A 19,931-nucleotide genomic window follows, 5' to 3' on the forward strand; every position below is an offset into this window, starting at 1 on the left:
GGGCCGGGCCCTAAACTCCCGGAACCCGCCGCAGGTGGAGCGTGGAAGACAAAAGGGACAGCCCAAGCTATCCCGCCCGCTGCGCCTGAGGAGCATCCCCTTGGCGCTGCAGGGTGTCGCCTCCCCCAGCACCTTGCGGGACGGGTGCCAGGCTGGGCCTCTAGACCGTTTCACCGCTGCTTATCATTTCTCCTTAATTTTGCACTGGGGGAGCTGCCCCTCCCTTCGGAGAAAGAGGCCGCGCCTGCACCCAAAGGTAACCCTCGGGGGTGATCCCGGGAGCGGGGCTGTCTGGCCTTGGTGCGAGACCCTGGGTGGGGAGTTAGAGGTTTCTGTTGCAACAGAGAAACACGGCAGCGTCAAAGAGAAAAAGCTTCCATTGGAACTGGGCCTAAAGCTATTTTTATTTAAGTCTCAAATTGTCTAGTTTGTCATTTTGCTTCTATTTTTAAAAACTATTTCTCAGTGGCATGTGGGAGGGGAGATCAAAGGTGACGGACGGGTATCCCTGTGTTGGTGTCAAGTATGCCTTCATGTCTGTTGTTTCTTCAGCAGTTGTCCCACAGAAAGTATCTTCTTCCAAGGAACCCTTGCAATAAAATAGGATATTTCTATTTGGACCGTTCTATGTCAAAGAAGGTTGGCAGCAGCGCCAGGCTTATCCAATGATTAAAGGGGGACATTTCCTACAATAAGGTAGAGTCAATGCAGAACCCACAAGCTCAATGATTTCCATCCCTGTGTCGTCAGCTTGCTCACTTTCTCCTAAGATTATGACAATAGTAGTAATAATAACCAGGACACAAATAACTCTTGAGAAGTCATTTGTAACTACCTCTTCTTGGAGGTGAGACACACACACATGCATACACACATACACCCCTGTGGACTTATGGTTTATTTTTGTCAGAGGAACTAAGAATTGCCTGAGGTGCTGTGGGTTTTTTTTTTTTTTTTTAATGATCTATTTACAGACTTGCTAATGCCTCCGCAGAAATCCTGTTTATCAGCCCAATAGTTGTGACAGGGTTAGAAAACCAGTTTAAACTGTTAATCGGCCACAAAAAAGGGCCCTAGATTGATGCCTTTCACTTACCTTTGAAAGGCTATAAAAGCAACGCCATACATTGGGATGAAATTAGACAGCGACAAAATCATTACCTTGACTTCCCACAATAAAGACAACCTTAAAAGGGGGCTATTGATGGTTTCAAATTACATAAGGGTGGTTTATATGTTCTTCCTCTGCGCTCACAGAAAGCAATTTTAAAATGTGAATTCTTCAAAGAACAAACGGCCATAACATTCACACACAGACATGCCTTTTTATTTTATTTATTGCAAAGTGCTATGAGAGAGAGAGAGAGAGAGAGAGAGAGAGAGAGAGAGAGAGAGAGAGAGAGAGAGAGAGAGAAAGCAAAAACAAAACTCCCAGCAAAAGGAGGCCGAGTCCAAAGATAATATGTCCGGTTTCTATTTCACCAAGTTCCTGGGCTCACTTTCGGTCCCAGAGCCCGGAGTGCTCTCTTTCGCCGGGACGGGACGGGGAGTGGAGTTCCTAGTCCCGTGGGTGGGAAAAGCCCCGTGCACGTCACTGGGTCACGTCTGCTCACTGCTTCTGCACATTTTAAGCGTGGACACAGCCTCCTCTAGAATAGAAAGACATTTCTCAAAAAACACCGATTCTGGGGGTGCAGTGGGCCTGGCGCGGTCCTGGAGATAAGGTTCAGCCCGCTTCGCACCTGTAGTTTTGGGATGGCTCCTACTTGGGCGGGGGTGGGCCTCCACCTTCTCTGCCTTCTATCAGACCTTTCCTCGGATGCATTTCTACGTAAATCTGTAAGGCGATCAAATGCAGGCGGCCCATCTCCAGTGCTTTTTTTTTTCGTCTCAAAGGCGGCGCCTGCATTTTCGGGGGCTCCAGCCCAGGCTGAGAAAGTCCCCTCAACCTCTAATCTGAGGTTGCTCACATGGCCTGCAAAAACCCAACGGGGCATCCCGCCACCCCACCTTACGTTTCCCTAGAGCCAAGTCAGTGGTCAAAAACCGAGCCGGTGGTAGCTGCCTTTACCAAAGAAAGACAGCCAGGACGCCAGCACCGACGGCAACGCGCGGAGGGAGAGGACAGTGCCCTCTTTCGCATGTTACGGGGCGAGGGGGCTGTTGGCGTCCGGAGCACGCTGAGAGGAACTTTGCAGCGGCTTTGAGAGAGGAAGGGAATTCGGTAAACGTGCTGCCCCGGGCTGCCAACTGGAGCCCGGCAGATTCGCTGCGCAGCACTGCCCCCTGGTATCCGGCTCTGAAACTGCCCCCCTCCGCAGCTGCAAGGCTCCTCCCTGGGTTGCGCTGGACAGATTTTTTCTCCTTTCCTGGCCTGACAGAGAAGTTATACCGGGGGGCCTCAAGAAGTCCCCCAAGCCGTACTCAAAGCCTTTCTCCCTCCTCAAGCCCTCACTTTCCCAAAGAGGATCCGGACCCCGACTGCCTGAGCTAGGTCCCCAGCATGGTCCGCACCCTTTCTCGACTCCGGGGCCCACGTCCCGACTGACGTCTACCCGGGAGGGGGCTGGAGACCCAGGGAGACTTCGACTACAGGCCCGGGCGAACGGAAGGAAGAGGCTTGTGTTCAGAGAGACTCGTTTGGAGCTGGGACTGTTCATTTTTGAAGCAACACCAGTTTCCAGGGCACCTTTCGTTGGCACCTGGGCTTTCCAGAGAAGAAAGGAAGTGGGTATCGATCAGGGCCAGCCCCTCCTCGCACCCCAGGCTGGAGAGGTGCAGAGGTCCTTAGACACTCAGTCCAAGGGCGCCTGAGAGATGGGGGCAAACTTGGCAGGAGCCTGAGCACCGAGGCGCGATCCGTGGGGGCCCTGGCAGGGCGCGCCCCTTCCAACCCAACTTGTCTGGCACTGGCTTCTATGGTTGCTGAGAGCAAGACTGCCGTCGTGGGCCCAGGGTCCTCGACCCCAGGACGCGCATGGCCTTTCCCACCCCAACCAGATGGTTCGTCCCAGGTTTTTGGGACTGAGCTTGATAGAGAGTAAGGAAGGAAGTGGCGCCAGCTCCGGAGCCAGAGTGGGTTGGGATCCCAGCTTGGCCACTCTCTGGCTGTGTGACCTTGAGTGAGTTACTTTGCCTCTCTGAGCACCAGTTTGTTTGTTTTTTTCAGGAATGGTGTGAAGATTGAGGTAATGTCCTTAGGATGCCCACATGTGTTCAGTCAAGGTCGCCCGTGATGGTTGCCGGTGTCTGCTGCAGGACAGTCCCCCAGGAATCAGCTTGTAGGGTGGGCGCCAGCCGTACTGCACAGGGGCATCTCGGCCTCCGGGTTTAGGAGGGGCAGAAACAGCGCAGTGTCCTCAGCCCTGAGGGCTGAGTTTTGGAGGTCCCAACGCTCCTGGGTTCTCTTCTGCCAGGGTGCAGACTACAGCAGCGTGCGCAGGGCTTCGCACACCTCTGCTGTGGGAAGTGAGTCATCTTCGCTTATGATTGCATCTGGCCAGGCCAGCTGCGAGAAGACTGGATCTCACAGCTGCCACCTACCCAGCCTTAACCTGTGCCAGGCACAGTGCTAAGAGCTATGCACCCACAATCCCACTTCTTCACAACAGCCTCAACAGAAGTAGATGTTTAAGTTTTTAAATTTCCATTTTACAGAGCAGGAAACAGGCTCAGAGGCGTTAACTTCCCCCAAGATCACACAGCTGGTGAGTGGGAGAGCGGGACTTGAACTGAATCTTCCTTTGAGGCCAAGCTCTGAACCACTAAGTTGGTTGGCATTAGAGAGCCAAGCTCTCGCCCTTCAGTTTCCATTCACGCTGCCCTCTCTGAGCTGCAATTCTCTCTCCTGCGTTGGCACTGGCAGAAGTCGAGACACGCTCCCGGAAATCGCCGGCCGTGGCGCGCACTCCCACGCACCCCAGCTAGTTCCAGAGACTCAGAGCTTGTTCTGAGACCCTCTTGTCGAACCCCCTTGGTCCAGGCGCCCGGCCCGTGTGGTGCTCAAATCAGACTTATCCACCCGAGCACGACTCGGGCCAGCGCCTGGACTAAGGTCACGGGAAGAAAGCCCTCCTCCCTTTCTCCCGTGGCTTAGCTCAGCGATCAGGGAGGAGTCAGTTAAGAAGTCACAGTCGAAGCCATGACTGCTGTGTCCCGGGGAGGCAGTCGAAGGCGAGGACACGGAGCGGGGATACCTCCGGACACCCCTGTCCCCGCCGCCCAATCGGTGTCCTCGCTGCGCAGGGGCTCACTTGCTACCCTACTCTAAAAGGAAGCTGTCGCTGCCCAGGGCACGGTAACTAAAAGGCCGTCGGGGACGGAGACGGGAATGAGTGGGCTTGAACTTGAGGTTTCCGAGCCAGCTGCTCCCTAGAGCCGTTCCTGAGCTCGTCAGCCAGCACGTATTTAATGAATGGCCACTGGGTGCTAGGCCTTGCACCCAACCCTTTCGTCCTCCCCCTGGGCTGAGCCGAGGGTGACCCAATACTAGTTGGAGCGAGCTTGAAGACACCGCGCGGGGGCTGCGCCCTCCAGGCCTGGCCTGGTCGCTTTCCACGCACCCCTCTCTCTCTGTAGCTGCAGCCCCGCCCGGCTCTGCCCGTGGGCGCCCCCTGGCGGCAGGAAGCCGAGCGCGTACCACCCCCTCGGGGCTCCATCCCCTCTCACCCCGCCCCACTCGCTGCTCCGCCAGCACCCCCAGCTCGCGCTGCGGCGGCCAGTCTCGTCCCCGAAGACCGACCGAATGTCCCTCAGAGCTTTCCGTGACCCGCCAGGGCGCGCGGCTGTCCGAAGCCGCTCCACGTTCCCCAGCAGCAGGCCCGGCACTCCCTGATCAGCAAGCGCGGATGCCGGTCGCCTCCCTCCTTCTGCCGGCTCCAGCCCGACGCCAGGCCGCTGGGGGCAAGCGCTGTGCTTGACAAGAGAAAAGCCCCACACAAACAAAAACCCAAAGTCCACTCGAGTTCAGGGGCGGAAAACTGTAGGCATCCGAATTTTAAAAAGATCCCCGGGACTCCCAACCACCACCAAACACCCTCTTGTCCCCCGCGACCCCCGACACCATCTCACCCCGCACACCCATCCCACCCCACCCATCCCACGCCCGCGTCCTGTGAACCAAACCGCGAATGCGCAGCAACCTTCTCGGCTTTCACACGTGTGCCCCCGATGCCATCTGCCCACGTCTGTGTGTGAAGCAAACCCCGCTGGCAGACGCGATGGAGAGATGGCTCCTCCGAACCAGAATTAGGAAGAAAACGCCGCTGAGGGCGTTTCAAAAACCCAAGAGGCGAGCGGGAAACCTGCATTGTCAGATCCTCTGGGCCCTGAGTTCTAGCCCCATGCACCGCTCCGAGCTAATTCTCCCCGCGACTCTGAGGGGGTTATTACCACGTAATAATTGATGAGGACACTAAGGGCTAAGGGGAGTTAATTAACTTGTCCCCAGTTACAGAGTCGGAAATCAGGGATGGATCTTAATTGGTGGGACTGTTTCCAGGGCCTGTGAGAGACTGGGTTTCAGCCCAGAGCCCAACACAGCGCCGGAAGAGAAAGTATCAGTACTTTTTTGTTTGCTAATCCAGCGGTAGGAAGTCGATTACATCTTTGATGACTCAGACTTTTGAAACAGCCCCATACAACTTCCAATTATGGGGGAAAATACAATTGTGAAATTCTATGGGATTTGGAAATGAAGGAGTAGGCCCTCGAAACATAACCCAGAACTTACTTGTTTTTGAAAAAAACATTTTACGGAAAATTTCCAACATATACGAAAGAAAAGAGAGTATTACAATCAACTCTCATATGCCCGTCCCAACCTCCAATAACCAAGGCCAATCTATTTCCTCCCCTCCTCCCCACGGGCTCTGCCTCCCCAGCTCTCATAACACACACACACACACACACACACACACACTGCTTCCCCCATTCACACAGATTATTAGGAAGTAAAACCTAGACATTGCCACATTTAATCTGAAAGCATTTTCAGCATGTATTGTCAAGAGATGACCACATTACCAAAACTACAATAGCACCAACACAACCAGAATACCAAGATATACCCACAAACTGCACATTCCTAAACACCCTGGAGTATCCAGTCGGCAGAAGCTTTATTGTAACCACAATTCCTGGCTAGAGCTTGGTGTTCACTGAATTTCAGCTCTAGGGCCAGAATGACCTGGGTTTGGATCTTGATTTTTTTTTTTTTTTTCACTTATTAGCTGAATGATTCGAGGGCATGACTTACCTTCTGAGTGTCAGTTTAGTGCAATCTCACATGGTTGTTACAAAGATCAAAAAACAAAACAATGCATGTAAAGAGTTTGGCATAAGCCAGGGAATAGTATCTTGTTTATTTCTTTTAAAGCTGGAATTCGGTAAGATTTTAGCTAATGAAGGCTTGAAAATTAGGTTTGAGTTGGAGCATCAAAAGTTTTCAAGTTGCATGGAGGGTAAGACTAGAGCCAGGGACGCACCACACCCAGTGACCATTCATAAGTTCACCCCTCCCAGGATTAACAACTGAACTCTCAGTGATATCTTATAAGGCTCTAGTCTTTTCCTCCATGCAATGTGAAACCTTTTGAGGTTCTCCAAGGATCCTCCTAGGTCTGACAGTCGCCTTGGGCTTTTCTTGGGGCAGCGCTGGTCTTTCTCCCCTGTATTCCTGCCTGTAGCATGAGGCCGGGCACACAGGGTCAGTGCTGACTGCTGAATGAATGGTCAATGACATCATCCCATCATGTGGCCTTTGCACAGCCAGTTCCTTCTGCCTGAGACATTTATGCCTTTTCCCTTAGCTTAATTAACCCTCTCTGAATGGGTCAAATTCCCCTGGCATATGCTCTCAGAGGACCTCGGTATACTATCTCTTCAGAGGGTTTGTCACTGGTTAAAACGTTAGATTTATTTGTCACTTATTTGTGTGATTACCAGATGGTCTTTCTTCTGTTCTAAACTTCATGAGGGCAGGAATCATGGCTGTTTTCTCATCATTGTATCTTTAGCACTTAACGCAATAGCTGATTGTTGAATGCAGGTGGTTTTTATGGTAGGCGGGAGTATCTAGATTCAGAAACTAGTTTAACCCTAACCCTCACCCTAATCAGCAGTCATAGTAGCTAATTCACAATGCACTATTTCAATATGTTGTATAGGAAATTAACCCCAAATGTGCTACCAGGCAAACTATTCTGGAGGTGATAGAATAGAAAGATCAAGTTAAGATACTTGAATCACACAGATTGTTGAATAAATTTTAAACACACAGGGAGAAGCAAGAAGAAAGAGATGGGGTAGGTTAACACATTTACCACAGAAGCAGGTGGTAAGTCCCCTTCCTGAATCCTGGGGCATTTAATACACAATGTTCACATGTTTCTCTCTCCTTCCCACCCATATTAACTTTCTCTCTTAATGATGTGGTTACAAGGACCATAATTGAGGGTGAGTGAATTAACCAACAGAAAGAAGGTGCCCAAGGCAACGATACACACTTTTGCTATTGGAGAGCCAGGGGAAAGTTCTCCTGGCCACAGCAGGAGCATCCATTAGCCTCCTGAACAGCTCTGTTTATCTGTGCTTCTTGCGCAGAACACAACTGGGACCATAATGGGTGTCACCGATGGATGAGTGCCTGATTTTGGAAATCAGATAGCTGTCAGCCCTGAAGTAGCATGAATGTATCTTACAACTTGGTCTCTTAATGTCTCTCCATTGGTCCATAGCATTCTGGTTGGTTCTATCACATGTTCCACTTATTGTATCTGTCTTCAACATCTCCCACAGGTTATTGATTTACTCATTATCCATGTGAATTCTGTGAATTCATCCTGAGTCTCACAGCTCCATCTTATTCATCCCTTCTTCTACTTAACACATCCTATGAATTTTGCTTATATCTTGTAATCTACTGACTTGCTTGCTCTCCACATCTCACACTTATTATGAATGTATCCATTTGTTTTTCTTACCTTCTGAAGATTCCCAAATAAAACAGTACACAGGCATTACACAACAAATTTATTAAATGCCTACCATGTGCTAAGCATTATACTAGGTGTCTGTAATCCTGACAGGATTCCTCTGAAACTTTCCATCTAGTGGAAAGACAGTTAAATTATCCCCCCAGTCCTGTGAAATGATCCACTGTGTCAAGTGCTAGGAAGGGCTGGGGGAGGTCCCTGCTGTCCCAAGAATGTGGAGGTGGGCAGTGTAGGAGAGCTTCCTTGAGGATGTGGCATCTGAGGTGTGAGATCTGAAAGGTGAGCTCTAGAGTCCTAGGGTTTCAGAAATCCCTAATAAATCAACATCAAGGCAAAGTGTACTTTTGTTTGCCCTATCTTAGTTTTGAGTCATATTTTGCCTATTTCTTGTCCAACTTTTCCACAGAACACTAACCTGTTCTAGCCCCCCAAAAGCACAAATGTTACGTTTTATACAACGATCGAAATGAAACACACCTATTGGCAAAAGATGCTGCAGAACAGTGTTTAGGCTTACAAATGGTTCTAATGGGGATCAACAGCCTGTAATTAGAATTTAACAATCCAAGAGAGGAGTAATATGCACCCTGCGGGACAGATTGGAGTCTTTTTCTTTAGTTCTGCAGGTTTGGTGGGTAGACTGGCTCCCAACTTCCCTTCTACAATAACTGTCCTACTGAGGTAAACATGTCACAAACAAGAACAATGAGATCACCAATAATATAACACTAATACCATAAACAAAAGAAACACCACCTTCGGCTCTGGTGGAACGAAAAACACAATGTGGACCAACTAACAGAACTATTTAAAAAGCAAATTACTCACGGCCAAGCCGTCATAGCTCTCCAAATGCAATTTTCCAGGAAGCTCGGTAACAAGCAGAAGTTTTTCCTGAGACATACTTGCTTTTACTGATTTGGTTACAGATCTGAGGTGTTGGACAAAAAAGAAAATGCCCCACATAAACCCACCTTCACACTTATTCTCCTGGATTCCACATTTTTCTCCCATCATGAGACATTTCTAGCCACAGGTTACTGTAAATGGAGAGTCTTGCCAGCGTCTCATCAGTGACTTTTTCCTAAAACCTCAGGCTTTGCACAAATGCCAAAACCCTCATCCTTGATAAGCCCATTTTTCTTTTTTCTTTTTTTTGAAAAACGCACACATGAATAACAGAGTGTGAGCAGTGTGGTGGATTTTTTTTTTTTTTTTTTTTTTTTTTTTTTTTTTTTAACAGAGTCTCACTCTGTCTCCAGGCTGGAGTGCAGTGGTGGGATCTGGGCTCACTGCAATCTCCGCCTCCTGGGTTCAAGTAATTCTCCTTCCTCAGCCTCCCAAGTAGCTGGGATTACAGGTGTGCACCAGCACGTCCAGCTAATTTTTATATTTTTAGTAGAGACGGGGTTTCACCATGTTGGCGAGGCTGGTCTGGAACTAACAGCCTCAGGAACTGCCCTTCCAACCAGAACCGAGCCAGACTGTCACCACAAACATCAGAGGAGTCTCAGCCCTGTTCCTCAGTGCCCCTCTTCCCCAAGCTGCCCTGTGAAATAGGGATGCTGGGGAAGGCAGAGGCAATGGCATGAATTCTCTAGGCTATTTCAGAGGAGGCACTAGCTGACATAAGGATGAAAATCACCGACGAAGGGGCTGATCATCCCTGACCAAAACCCTGAGTGTGCGCCATCTCAGACAGAGTCTGCGCTTTGACCATGCATGAGAAGAGAACGCAGGCGCTGTCTTCATTCATGGAGTTTTGAATCCAGACGCCTCGGAGGGCACCTTCCACCCATCTCAGCTACGAGTCATGAGTGCCAAATGAGATCTGAGCAGGGGAGGCCTGGGGGACAGCAGCAGCTCCCTGTTGGTCCTGTCGTCCCTCTTTCTTTTTTTTTTGAGATGGAGTCTCGCTCTGTTGCCCAGGCTGGAGGGCAGTGGTGCAATCTCGGCTCACTGCAAGCTCCGCCTCCCGGGTTCACACCATTCTCCTGCCTCAGCCTCCCGAGTAGCTGGGACTACAGGCGCCCGTCACCTCGCCCGGCTAATTTTTGTATTTTTAGTAGAGATGCTGTTTCTCCTTGTTAGCCAGGATGGTCTCGATCTCCCGACTTCGTGATTCGCCCGCCTCGGCCTCCCAAAGTGCTGGGATTACAGGCGTGAGCCACCGCGTCCGGCCTCTGTCATCCCTCTCGAAGGTGCCTGCTAGTGCAGGCCAGGGCGGAGGCTGCAGCCATCTCTCTGTAGAGGGCAGGAGGAGCTCAGGTCGGCCTGCCCTCTGAAGCCTTTCCAGACATCACCAGGAAAGAACGGCTGCCGTTGCACAGCAGTCACGCACGCCTCAGATACATTGTTTTTCTTTCTTATCTTTTCTATTTTTCTTTCTTTTCTTCTGAGGCTCTGTTGCCCAGGCTGGAGTGCTGTGGTGCGATCTCGGCTCACTGCAACCCCCTCCAGGTTCAAGTAATTCTCCTGCCTGAACCTCTGAGTAGCTGGGATTACAAACATGTGCCACTATGCCCAGCTAATTTTTGCATTTTTAGTGGAGACGGGGTTTCACCATGTTGGCCAGGCTGGTCTCGAACTCCTGACATCAGGTGATCCACCTGCCTTGGCCTCCCACAGTGCTGGGATTACAGGCATGAGCCACTGTGCCCGGCCAGATGCATAGTTTTTCTCATGCTTGTCCTTGCACATCTCCTGGGTGCAGGAATGTCTGGAGCCCACAACAGTGATCTGTGCTGAACCCCAAAACCTGAAAGGGCCAATTCCCTCTGCCTCCCCCACTAGGTGGGGTCTTAGGTTTTTCTCAGAAAGGCCCACGAGCCCATGGGTTCTCCCCTCTTTACAACTGTCTCCAAACATAAAGAAGGAAATTGCTGGATAAGTAAAATAACCCCCAGAAGAAGGAACTAGTGCTAGTGACATCTTCACGTGAGGATGGAAACCTCATGAATTCAGACTTTTCTAAGCTACCGGTCATCTCAGTGGGCTTTGTCATGCTTTTGGACTTGACTGCTGCATCTCCTTCTAGGAGAATTGAACCACTTCATCCTGGCAGCAAAACACACTGCCCACATCCCCATCCCAAACCGAGATGAGGGTCTGCCGTAAGAAGTGGCACGTGGAATCTATAGTCAGAGTGGTTCTGACTTTAACACAGTCACGGCTCTTATCACTGTTCACAGGGCAGTTTGGGGAAGAGGGGCACTCAGAAATGGGGCTGGGACTCCTCTGATGTCCGAGGTGACAGTCTGGGCTCTGTTCTGGTTGGAAGTGCAGTTCCTGAGGCTGTAAAGCCGGGGAGGGGAGGGAAGGGAGGGTGCTGGGATTCAGTCCTCTGGAGAGAACACTACAGACTGAATGCAGAGGCAGGAGTTCTGCTTTGGAGATCATTTGGGTCTGGAGTATTTGAGTCTGAAATGAGGGAAACTCACGGTAGAGGACAGCTATTCTGTCATTCTGCAGATCCAGCATTATTCCACCATATGGAATTCGCTTTTCACGAATTAGTAGTGAAGTTACAATCTTGGGCGTTTTAAACTCATTTTAGCACCTGCTGGTAGCAGAGAATAGCATTTCCCCTGCCCCCGACTTCCTTTATGAGCTGGGAGGAAGCAAAATCCAGCTCTATCGTTGGAGCTCCATCTGGTGGCAGTTTCGGAAAACGATCCAGCCCTGAGGATTTTGCGGAAGGTAGGCAACACCGAGGCATCCTGAGCATTCAGTAGGAAGCAATGAGAGGAAAAATCCTCCGCCCTTTCAGAGATGGGGCGAAGGGTCAGCTGTCCCCTCTGCCAGATGGCAGATTCAGGACAGTTGGAATTCCTTCGGAGTCGGCCCTGTCAACATGCGCACGTGTCCTGGGGGGAGGTGAATGATTTGTGCAGACGACTTGGAAATCCGCTGCGTGACTCCCAGGCTCGTGCATCTTTGCTTACCCTTTCCTAGATCGGTCTCAGCCCCGCAGGCAGATTGGCAGCTTCTCGGGCGCTGGGACGGCGTCTCAGCCACCTTTGCAGGGCGCCCCCTCCCGCCTTCCCGCTAGCATCTGACAGGGACTGGAGCGCTTCCTGGAGACCCGTAGGCCTGGGACGACAGGTCACCAGGTGAAGCAGTGCGCCTCCGAAGCTGATGCTGGGTGACCGACTGCGTCCGCCACTTCTCCTGCCCGCCTGCCCGTACTGTGTGCGTCCTCATAGGTCTCGACAGATGGTGGCAGCTTTGACAGTTCTTCAGCCCCGCGTGGACGCTCGTCCCCAGTCACTGCTCTCGGACCACCAGCTCTGCTTGGGAGAAAGGGCGCAGCTGGGGTGGGAATTTGGAGGCAGGGGTCAAGTTCCTACTGTGCTGTAGGAACAACAATGACACGTACTCATGTCAACATGCAGGTATGGATTGTGCTGAACGCTGGAGAAAGGCTCAGGAGAGCAGGAGGCTGCAGCACCGAGAGCATGGGACGTGAATATACGAGACCTGGGTTCCAGACCTGGCTCCGTGGCTCTGGGCCAGTCACTGCCCTCTCTCAACCCAGTTTCTGTATAATAACCCTGGTTGGACATGTTTTCGAAAGATCATTTCGAAAGGACATGATGAATGCTGGATCTTTTTCCAGATCCAGCATTTTCTTTAATATACGTACATATTTTCTAAATGGCTGTTGGCTTGTTAAGTGGCCCGGGGATAATTGCTACCGCTTTCAACGAGAGAAACTCGAGAATCTGAAACTCAGTATTTCTATGAATTTGCGCACCATGGGAGGTCATCGCCTGGACACCACTGCCCCCTTGCGGCAGCTCATCTAAATTTGCAAGTGGTGACAAGGAATTCAAGGGCCTGAGGGTTCAGGCCTTATAAACCTGGGTTTATAAAGGGGTTGGATAATATCCCCAAAGCTTTATTCATCCCTGAAAGGAACTGTAACTAGATCAGGGGCTTTATCTGCTTAATGCCATAATGCCTTTCCCCTACCCTCAAGACAACTATTTACAGGCAACCTCTAAGTGGATCTAGAGCCAGATTACCCAAATCCACTTGCAAATTAACTCAGATTAAAATTTGCAAGCTTCTTGGGAGCGCAGTGAGGCGGTTAAAAAAAAAAAAAAAGAATAAAATTTGCAAGCTTCTGAGACCTGGTATGCTCCTACTCCAGAGCAGATTCATTGATAGAGGAGATGACACTAAGCCCATGTGGTATTTCTGGTTATTAAACACCCCATTGTATGGACATAATCTTTTCTTGTTTTTATTGACGTCAAGTTTACATAACACAAAATTAACCGTTTTAGGTGAATAATTCAGTGGCATATAGTACATTGACTATGTTATGTAAACCATCACCTCTATCTAGGTTCAAAATATATATATATATATATATATTTTTTTTTTTTTTTGAGAAAGAGTTTCACTCTTGTTGCCCAGGCTGGAGTGCAGTGGCGTGATCTCAGCTCACGACAACCTCCGCCTCCCGGGTTCAAGCGATTTTCCTGCCTCAGCTTCCCGAGTAGCTGGGATTATAGGCACATGCCACCATGCCCGGCTAATTTTTTTGTATTTTTAGTAGAGACAGGGTTTCTCCATGTTGGTCAGGCTGGTCTCGAACTCTCAACCTCAGGTGATCCATCTGTCATGGTCTCCCAAAGTGCTGAGATTACAGACGTGAGCCACCACGCCTGGCCAAATAATTTTTATCATTCCAGAATAAAACCCCGTACCCAGGATGCAGGTAGACCCCATTCCCAATTCTTCATGCACCTGGCAGACACCAATTTGCTTTCTGTCTGTATGGGTTTACCTATTTTGGGTATGTAATAGAAATACATATACTTTCTGTCCGTTTGTGTTTTTCTGTCACTTAATATAAGGCTTTTGAGGTTCATGCACATCGTGACATGTAACTTCATTCCTTTTTATGGTTGAATAATCTGTTATGTATATATTCCACATTTTGTTTTTCCATTCATCCATTGATGGACATTTGGGTTGTTTCTACCTTTTGGCAATTGTGAACAATACTGCTACGAACATTCATATACAAGTATTTGAGTTTCTGGTCTCAATTCTTGTGGGTATGTATCTAGGAGCAGAATTTCTGGGTCATATAGGAGTTCTCTGCAGGCTGGAGTCCAGTGGCACCATCTTGGCTCACTGCAGCCTCTGCCCCCAGGCTCAAGTGATCTTACCCCCCGCCCCCCAGCCTCCTGAGTAGCTGGAACTACAGGCACACGCCACCACCATGTCCAGTTTTTTTTTTTTTTTTTTTTTTTTTTTTTGTATTTTTAGTTAAGATGGGGTCTCGCCACGTTGACCAGGCTGGTCTTGAACTGAGCTCAAGTGATCAGCCTCCCAAAGTGCTGGGGTTAGAGGCATGAGCCACCTTGCCCGGCTGACAGTGCTCTTTAGAGTGAAGGGTCATTAAGAGGGGATGGATGACAATGTCCTCCAGGATCTGCCAATTCCTAACACCCTGTGTTAGGCCATTCTTGTATTGCTATTATTAAGAATACTCGAGGCTGGGTAACTTAGAAAGAAAAGAGGTTTAATTGACTCTTGGATCTGCAGAATGTACGGGAGACATGGTACTGGCATCTGCTTCTGGAGAGGGCCCTGGGAAGCCTCCAAGTATGGCGGAAGGCAAAGGAGGGTTATGTGTATCATATGGCAAAAGTGGAAGCAAGAGAACGAGGGAGGAGGCCCCACGCAGTTTTAAACAACCAGGTCTCATGGGGACTAACAGCGAGAACTCCCTCATCACCAAGGGGATGGTGCTAAACCGTTCACGTTCACGAGGGATTGAGAATCACACCAACATGAGATTTGAGAGGGACAAACATCCAAACCACATCACACCTCCTTGGTGATTCTCCCGTATCTGCCACAGGTTTGTGGGCTGGCTGGTTTGGCTTGGCTTCAGATGGGGTTCCTGGGGCCTCTGGGCACCAAGTGTCTAGGGCCAACAGCTCCCAGAAAATGCTCTTCTTATGGTGTATAACAGAACCCCGAGAGGCTAAACCAATCCATGTAAACACATTCAAAACCTCAGCTGGCATCACAGCTGCTACTATTTCACTGGCTAAAACAAGTTACATGACCAAACCACATTTTAGTGGAGAGGCGTTGTTTATACCGTGAAAGAAAAGTATCTTGGGCCCCCAAAGTCACTAAAGCTAAAAGAAAAACTCAAGCTGGAAACTGCTTAGGGCACACCTGCCTCCCATTCTATTCAAAGTTATCCCTCTGCTCACTGAGGTAGATGCATATCTGATTGCCTCCTTTGAAAAGGCTCATCGGAAACTCAGAAGAATGCCACCATTTGCTCTTGTCTACCTATGACCCGTAAGCCTCCTTCCTGCTTCAAGTCTTCCTGCCTTTGTTTCCAACTGTCCCGCCTTTCCAAACTGAACCAATGTACTTCTTACGTATATTGATTGATGTCTCATATCTCCCCAAAATGTATAAAACTAAGTTGTGCCCCGACCACCTTGCGCGCATGTCATCAGGACTTCCTGAGACCGTCACGGGCGCACCCTCAACCTTGGCAAAATAAACTTTTCAAATTAACTGAGACCTGTCTCAGATTTTCTGGGTTTATAATACTCACCAGCTCCATCAGGCAGTGCTGCAGTCACATGGCAGAGGGTGTGGCCGTATCATCCTCTTACAGGCAAGGATTAAAGGATTGGGGACAGTGATCTCCCCCGCCACTCCCAACAAGGTTTCTTAGCTGTAATTTGAATGCTTAATTTACCTTTTCTCTGACATATTTACATTTTATCAAAGACATTCATGATCTTCATACAAAAGATTTTGCACTGTGGGATATTTTTAGTTAGCGATCCCCCATACCCAAGTGTGGAGCAGCCAAGCATCTGCAAGAAATGCCTTCAGGGAAGCTGGGCTCCCACTCAGTGGAAACCTTCCGTATCCTTTAACCTCAGCCTTTTAAGGACCATGAATCAATAAGTAGCATAAATTATTCACCTTACAGAACATTCTCAGAAATGGACAGCAGACTGGAGAAATCACCAGCAGGAGATGTGTTCTTTGCAGTGTTAGGGCCTATGCTCACCTTCTGAATGGCTGGAACTTTCTATTAAAAATTCAGATTTCAGAGAAGAATGAATCTAAGTTGTGCAGAGATTTCAATGAGACTCCATGTTTCCTTTTCAGATGCAGCTAACTGATCTACCAGGCCTCTGCTGCAGGGTCGAAGGAGAGCGTGTGTGTGCAGTTTCACTCAGTGTCGGGAGCACCTCGCTGCCTCCCTGATGCGATCTCAGACCTGGAGAAAGAGAAAGAGAGAAAGAGAGAAAGAGAGAAAGAGAGAAAAGAGAGAGAGAGAGAGAGAAAAGAGAGAGAGAGAGAGAGAGAGAAAGAAAGAAAAAAAGAAAGAAAGAAAGAAAAGAAATTTGTTCCATCTCTAAAACCCATTCTGAAAGTTTAAAACTCTGCTTCTTTGAAAGATGCCTTTCAGGATGCAAAGACTTTGGAAAGGAGGGAAGGTAAACTAGCATTTATCAAACACCAAGCACCCACCCACTTTAAACATTTACTTCTCTCTTGTCCTCTCTGTCCTGGTAATCCTAGAGTCTGGGTTTCTTCAGATTCTCAGCTCATTCTTCTCAACTCAGGGAACCCACCCAGCTCTGCCAGGTTCCCCATCCCTGTGCCATACCTGGAAACTGAAGGCAGTAAGCTGGACAACCTTAGGGTTTCCCCTTGTCTCAGGGGTCACTGTCCTTTGTTACTTGATGTCCAGTTTTTTTTTTAAAAAAACATTGCTTCATATAACTTTTTTTTTCATGTGGAGGATAAATCTGATTTTCATTTCTTCATCTTGGCTGAGCCAAATGACTGTCTTTGAGTTCATTAATTCTGCCTTCTGTTGTGTTCAATCTTCAGTCAAACCAATCCAGTAAGCTATTTTTTTAAAATGAGACTTCATTTTTAAAGAGCGGTTTTAGGTTCCCAGCAAAGTTGAGCAGAAAGCAGAGTTCACATATACCCATACCTCAATGCATGCAAAACTTCCCCACTATCGACATTCCACACTTGAGTGGGACACTTGTTCAATCAATGAACCTACACTGACATCATTATCATTCAAAGTCTGCAGTTTACATTGAAGTTCACTCTTGGTGTTGCAGATTCTGAGTTTGCATAAATGTGTAATGACATGTACCCACCATGATAATATCATACAGAGTAGTTTCATTGCCCTAAAAGTTCTCTGTGCTGTGCATATTTATCTCCACCCCCATCCCCACTAACTCCTGGAAATCACTGATACATTTACTGTCTCCATAGTTTTGCCTTTTCTAGAATGTCGTATAGTTGGTATCATGTAGTAAATAGCCTTTTGGATTGGCTACTAGGAACATTCATTTATGTTTCCTTCATGTCTTTTTATGGCTTGATGGTTCATTTCTTTTTAATGCTAAATAATATTCCATTGTCTAGATGTACCACAGCTTATTTATTCATTCACCTGCTGAGAGACACTTTGGTTGCTTTCAAGTTTTGGCAATTATGCACAAAGTTGCTACAAACACCTATGTGCAGGTTTGTGTGTGGACATGTCTTCAACTCATTTGAGTAAATACCAAGGAGCATGCCAGGCACTGTGGCTCATGCCTGTAATTCCAGCACTTTGGGAGGCCAAGGCAGGTGGATCACTTCAGGTCAAGAGTTCGAGATCAGCCTGAACAACATGGTGAAACCCCGTCTCTATTAAAAATACAAAAATTAGCCAGGTGTGGTGGCACATGCCTGTAGTCCCAGCTACTTGGGAGGCTGAGGCACAAGAATTGCTGGAACCCAGGAGGTGGAGGTTTCAGCGAGTCGAGATCATGCCACTGTGCTCCAGCATGGGCCACAGAGAGAGACTCCATCTCACAAAAGAAAAAAAAAAAAAAAAGCATGATTGTTGGATTATACAGTTAAGAGTATATGTAGTTTTGCAAGAAACTGCCAGCCAGGCACAGTGGCTCACGCCTGCAATCCCAGCACTCTGGGAGGCCGAGGAGGGTGGATCACCTAAGGTCAGGAGTTCGAGACCATCCCAGCCAACATGGTGAAACCCCGTCTCTACCACAAATACAAAAATTAGCTGGGTGTGGTGGCGGGCACCTGTAATCCCAGCTACTCAGGAGGCTGAGACAGGAGAATCGCTTGAACCCAGGAGGCAGAGGTTGCGGTTAGCCGAGATCATTCCACTGCACTCCAGACTGTGTGACAGAGCGAGGCTCCATTTCAGAAGAAAAAAAAAAAAGTCTTGCAGGACCTAACCATAGAGGAATAATTAATTGGACTTTAAATCAATCACTGGCTGAAAATCAGCCTCTGGCTCCTATTCCTTGTCTAGACAATCACTCAGGGTGCTGGATGGGGCAAAAGGGAAGTTTCTTTCACAAAGAGGACCAAAATATATATATAAAAAATATATATATCAGCTATATATGTATTTATCAGCATATATATATGGTGGGGTAGCCAGGGTTCTTCAGAAAACCGGAACCAATGGGATATATAAAGCCATAGAAGAGGATATTTATTGTGGGGGTTAGCTCACTTGATTACGGGGACTAGAAATTCCCCAATATGCTGTCTGCAAGCTGGAGACCCAGAAAAGCCAATGGTATAATTCAGTCTGCGTCCAAAAGCTGGAAACCAGAGCCGCTAGTGATGTAACTCTCAGTTTGAGGCTGACGGCCTCAGAGACCTGAGGAACACTGGTGTAAGTCCCACAGTCTTTAGACCCAAGAACTCAGAGTTCTGATGCTCCAGGGTTCTGACGCAGAAGAAGGATGACCCGGCTCAAAAAGAGAGCGAGATTGCCCTTCTGCCACTGTTTTGTTCTATGCAGGCCCTCAATAGATTGGATGATGCCCACCTGCATTGGTGAGAGCAGATCTTCTTTACTCAATCTACTGATTCAAATGCTAATCTCTTCCAGAAACATACACACAGACACTCCCAGAAATAATGTGGTGCCAGCTATCTGGACATCCTATGGTTCAGTCAGGTTGACACATAAAATTAACCATTGCAGGGGCTTAAAAGAAATAGAAGCTGATTGGTCTCTTACTGATGTCCAAAAGCACCAGTTCCAGTTTGGGGGCAGCTCTGCTCCACTCAGCCATTAAGTCCAGGTTCTTCCATTTGTTTCCCTTTTATGTTCCAGGGCAGTGGTTTTCAAAGTGTGGTCCCTGGACTAATAGCATGAACATCATCTTGGAACTTGTCAGAAATGGAAGTTCCCAGGCCCCATGCCAAACCTACTGAATTGGAAACACTAGGAGTGGGACACAGCTATCTGACCAAGACTTCCAGGTGAGTCTCAGGCATTATCTTCATCTGTGTGGGTAAGACTGCAATCTCAGGCACGCCTCTCTTCTAGCTCAAGGAAAAGGGAAAGAGAGGAAATCCAGTCCAATCAATTTTCTTTTAGGCCAGTGACGTGTAAATGGCAAACACCACTTCTGCTTATATCCAGTTGATGACCACTTTGTCATAGCCACACCCAGCCACAAAGTCAGCTGCCAACTGTAGCCTCTAGCAGGTGCCCATTGCACAGGAAGAAGGGGAAGAACTGATTTTGAAGGCACTACTGACCATAATCCCACTAAAGGAAACAGGACATCCTAAGACGGCTGCTGAAATCACTACCCTTGCTGATGGAAACTCACATCTCTGAGCCTTTGGCAAGGGTTTTAATAAAATCTTTTAGAAATGACTTCTTACAGCCTGCTATTGATTATCCTGGTTGGAGGAGGACAGAGTGAGGAGAGCTTAAAGATAAAATACATGTAAAATGCCTTAGGAACTTGAAAGCACTAAGTTCAAAGGGTACCACCCTTCTTGCTCTTGCAGTGGTGGCTATTTTTATTCGAGAATTTTGAGGTTTGGAGAGTCCCATCCCTTCCTTCCTACAGG

The 19,931-nt window shown here is 48.4% G+C and overlaps 1 long non-coding RNA gene across 1 annotated transcript in view; it reads right to left on the reverse strand.

The window, feature by feature from the left end:
- Positions 1-1,376: 1,376 nt before the first annotated feature.
- Positions 1,377-19,931, reverse strand: part of LOC115900443 — a 56,664-nt gene continuing 38,109 nt past the window's right edge. The window contains exons 2-3 of the long non-coding RNA XR_004060127.1: positions 16,066-16,278; positions 1,377-1,649 (exon numbers count right to left, since the gene is read on the reverse strand). This is a non-coding gene — a long non-coding RNA (uncharacterized LOC115900443). The remainder of the gene's footprint in view (positions 1,650-16,065; positions 16,279-19,931) is intronic.

This window comes from Rhinopithecus roxellana, chromosome 11 (genome assembly GCF_007565055.1).
Source record: "Rhinopithecus roxellana isolate Shanxi Qingling chromosome 11, ASM756505v1, whole genome shotgun sequence".
Classification (NCBI taxonomy): domain Eukaryota; kingdom Metazoa; phylum Chordata; class Mammalia; order Primates; family Cercopithecidae; genus Rhinopithecus; species Rhinopithecus roxellana.